Below are 4536 nucleotides of genomic sequence, written 5' to 3' on the forward strand. Positions count from 1 at the left end.
ATCCAGGATTTCTTGACGACATGAGCAATTTTCTTCCTCTTAAGTAAATTATTGCAGAATGTTCAAAATGTTTATTGTAATCTTACAATCCAAAATTCTTTAACAAATCTAAGTCATTATATAATTGATGAATTCTTTTACACAAGTTTCAGCTATTTAAATTTTTCAAATTCACCAGAATGGATGTAAAAGGGTTGAAGAATAAGGGTTCTCCGGTATAGGTTTCAAAAAATGACATATTTCCATTCAGAATTTGTCTTGATAGTACTTCATTTGGTACAATAAAGGATGCCAATAGAATATTCCAATTTAATGCGTATGGTCCTAATCATCAAATATAATGAACTACAAGTCATAACTTAGGAAATCATGATCGTAGAACTATTGTTCTTGCATGTCTTGATCATCGTCAGCTCAGGTGCAATTACCATAATCCTCAAGAGCAACAAAACTGAACCATTACCATAATCCAGGCTAGTTACTTGGAATTCTACAGATTACAATTTAACGCCACTAATTGCATGAGATAATTTAAGAATCCCAATGAGGATCTTATTTCGATTTATGCGATTATCCTTAAGCTATCTGAGGCACAAAAAGAAAAAAGAGAAATCTTCCAAAATACTATTTACCCATCCATATTTTGACAAAACTTAATCACAAAAAATTATAGTGAAAACAACAAAAGTCAAAATACACTTATTTACTGTTATAAGCATAGTCTCTCGATCTGATTTGTATAAAAACATAACCTTTTTCAAGTTCTCCTTCCAAATTATCACCATTGACATCTCACATATAAATAAGCAATTCATAAATCCAAACAAAAAAAAAAAACCCAGACCTTAAATCAACTAAAAGCAATAAGAATTGCAACTATCTCCCACTATTCGTTAATTTTGACAACCAATCAGCTATAGTACAGAAACAAGAATCCCAAATATTACCATTTTACAACCCATGTACTTACCAGCAAGTAATCAATTCAAAAAACCCATCAAAACCCAGAAGTAAAATCCACCAAAAACCATAAATATCTGAGGATCAACAAAATTCATATAATAAAGGTACAACCTTGGTCCTTGACATACTCAGCAAAGGTGTCGCAGTCTAAGCAGAGAGCCAGATCAGTTAATCCCAGACTCTCACACTCTTTGGTGCTAAATTGCATTTGCACATGAGCAGACCCACCAGTAACAAAACCCAATGTATGGTTATTTCCTGCTATAGAAGTAGGATTAGGATTAGATGTACCCCAATAATAACATATTCATATAAAGAAAAGAACCTTTAAAGTTGCTTAGAAGAAAGAAGAATCCACAAAAAAAAATGGCGATAACAGAAACAAGAGAAGAAATCTATTGAGAGAGTATAAAAGCTAGTCTTACCAACAGAAATCAATCAATAAAAATAATGTCACTGATGAAATTTCCCCAAAGGGAACAAAACATTGTACATATATGTGGAAGCAAATTCTAGAGAAGTTCCTATGCATTATTTTCCAATTTTTCTTTTTTTTTTTTTAAAAAAATGCAATATTGGGTCCAACATCAAATGTCAATTGTGTGACGCACAGGAATACTATTTTCTGAACATAATTTTTCCAGTCAAAGATCGAGCCAAGTTTTTTTAGTAATTTAAAAGAGGAAAGATGGTATCTTCATAGTAGATTAAATGGATTTTGCTTTTGAAACTCCATTTATGTAATTCATATAACTATGTATCTCATGAATCATGAACTGATCAAAACATCTTCAAGGAAGTTAGTCATAATAATGATTTCACTTTGCACGTTAAAACCACAAAACCAGAAAAATCGACTATGAAATAAAGATTTCATCATACAGCTTCCCAAATCTTGACATTACGAAGAATACCAAGTAGTTTATATAACAGATTCATTATGTTTGCCAGCCAAGGGAAAAAAAGAAGATACAGAAGAAAAAGATACTCGTATCTAATTTTCTTTGACAAACACAATAAAACCCAAAACACAAAACACTGGAAGAAATTTGCTCATTCTTCCAATCACTTTTACCTTTATCCTTTCTCTGACAACAACCTCAATAAACAAAAATAGGCTAAATTAGGTGAGAGAAACCATTTATAGAAAAAGACATTGGTTTATAGTATAAATAGTAGAACACAAATAAATATTACCAGCTTTAACTACTTCTTAGAGATGTCAACTTCAAGTTTTCATATTCCTTCCTGTAACAACAACCAATAATATACTTGGAAAAGTAGCACCAAAAGAACAAAAAAAAAAAAGGAAAAAAAATCATCCATCAAATCCTAAACCAGGCGTGGAAGAGGGAAAAATTAAATCAGATTGATGCAGCAAACTTACATTTTCACTCACCAGTTGTTTTTCACAAGTGGCCATTTTTACTCCGAACTCCAGAAGAAATCCAAGACAAAAACGAAAAATGGAACAATAAATCACCAAATAGATACAAAAAAGAAAGTAAATAAATATCTAAAAGCTAGCTAATCATCAATTATTCATCATCTCAGACCATATTAAAAGTTTTTCTTCTGATTAAAAATAAAAAATCAATGATAAAACAGAAATGAAACAGAGACATTAATCATGGAAAGAAAGGGGAAGAAAAGTACCATATATCTGCATTCTAGAAATTCACATCAGATAGTGGAGATGAAATATTGACCTTCCCCGTCCTTACTGTTTCACAAAAGGACACGACAGAGATGAGAAAAAAAAAAGATTTGCTGCTTTTAGCCAATGAAATAGAAATATCAGGAAAATGATAGGAAAACAGAAAAAATTAGCCCTAACTACTCGAGGGAGGGAGGAAGATGAAGAAGAACAAGAGGGAGAACTGGGAGAAACCGGGAGTGGAAGGGGAAGAAGATTACCAGCCCTTTTCTGTCTCGAGCCCATCGTCCATCAAATCCTAAGCAACCACTTTGCAGAAGGAAAAATCCGGACCCTCCAATTGAGATTACAATCTCTTCCAAGTACAATCAAATGCCAGAAATTGAGGGGAGACCTCTGGGTCTCATAAAAAAAATGGAGTTTTGTCCAGAGGACAAAAGCAAAGAAAAGCTCTTGACATCGATTGATGCTGCTATGTTTTGAAAGACAGAGAAAGAAGAAAGAAGAGAAGCTGCCGTCGGTTTACCAGGGGAAAGAAAAGACCCGCAATATATGGTTAATAAGTATTTCCACATCATCAGGACCAGCCAATCTTCACGCACCACGTGGGTGTTTAATGGTTAATATATATCAATTACAAAAAATTGATAATTAATTGTGCTTTAAAAACAAAGTGTTCAATAATTGTAAAAAGTTGGTAATTTAAATTTTGGCTAAAAGAGGACATTTTCTTAATAAAATTTGAAAAGAAAAAAGGTAATTAAATGAGATTTTTGGACAAAAAAAAATTTTTTTGTTAATAATTGCAAAAAAGTTATGAAGTAAATACGATTTGTTGGGTAAAAAAAAATGTCAATAAAAAAAAGCGTGATTAATTAGTTATTAATAATTAATTAATAGCTAGTAATAACGAACACAGGTAAAGCAATAATTACAATAAAATAATAATAATTAATAGCCGTGATTTATTCAGCAACCAAAAGAAAGCACTGATAATTGTACAACGGATGGACAACATAATAAAAATAAGACAGGCATTATTCAGCCAAGGTACAATAACCTGTCAACAAAAGGAGGTTGATGACAAGTAATGCGAAACGGTGGATGAAGAAATCGAGAAAGTACGGATTTAAACTAAACAAATAAAATTTGTCCATAATTAATTGCAAAGAATTGGTAATTAAAGCATGTTAATTTATAAGATTAGTTAATTATGAGTCAATTAATTATTAAGATGGCCAAAAGCAAAGAAGAAAAGACTAACGAGAAACGTTTTTCTCAAGCGGAGCAATGTAGACATATTAATTGATTAACAATTAACAGCAACAATTTGGTAATTAATTGCGATTCTCTATGCAACAAAAAAGTAACAATACTAATTAATTAATTAGCAATTACTAATTGTTAAAAAGGGCAACCAAATATGATTTGATTGGCAACAAAAAAAAAGAGACTAATTTTTGGCTAATAACTACATACAACTGATAATTCAATGCGATTTGTTAGGTAAAAAAAATATAATAATAATTATAAAGTCGGTAATTAAATGCGATTTGTCCGACTAAAAAACGTGAAACCAGAAGTTAATTAATAAAAAATGGATTGAAAAAAAGTTGATGAGTAAACCTAATTTGTTGGGCAACCCCAAAAAAAAAAAGAGGACATTTTCTTAAAAGAATGTGGGAAAAAAGGTAACCAAATGAGATTTTTTTGGACAACCAAAAAATTTTTTTTTTGTTAATAATTGCAAAAAAATTATGAATTAAATGCGATTTATTGGATAAAAAAAGTGACAATAAAAAAATGACATCATTAATTAGTTACTAACAACGAATTAGTAAGTAACTAATAATAATGAATACAGTTAAAGTAATAATTACAATAAAAGATAACAATTAATAATTGCGATTTAGCCG

The 4536-nt window shown here is 30.7% G+C and overlaps 1 long non-coding RNA gene across 4 annotated transcripts; it reads right to left on the minus strand.

The window, feature by feature from the left end:
* Nucleotides 1-850: 850 nt before the first annotated feature.
* Nucleotides 851-3149, minus strand: LOC113733784 (uncharacterized). Of its 4 annotated transcripts, none has more exons than XR_011821289.1 (5): nucleotides 2881-3143; nucleotides 2620-2686; nucleotides 2351-2398; nucleotides 2161-2211; nucleotides 851-1221 (listed from the first exon to the last, which is right to left on the minus strand). It is a non-coding gene; the product is annotated as an uncharacterized lncRNA (long non-coding RNA). The 4 variants fall into 4 exon arrangements; XR_011821290.1 differs by having other exon boundaries at nucleotides 851-1224; XR_011821287.1 differs by lacking the exons at nucleotides 2161-2211; nucleotides 2351-2398 and having other exon boundaries at nucleotides 2881-3149.
* Nucleotides 3150-4536: the final 1387 nt, after the last annotated feature.

Source organism: Coffea arabica, chromosome 9e (genome assembly GCF_036785885.1).
Source record: "Coffea arabica cultivar ET-39 chromosome 9e, Coffea Arabica ET-39 HiFi, whole genome shotgun sequence".
NCBI lineage: Eukaryota > Viridiplantae > Streptophyta > Magnoliopsida > Gentianales > Rubiaceae > Coffea > Coffea arabica.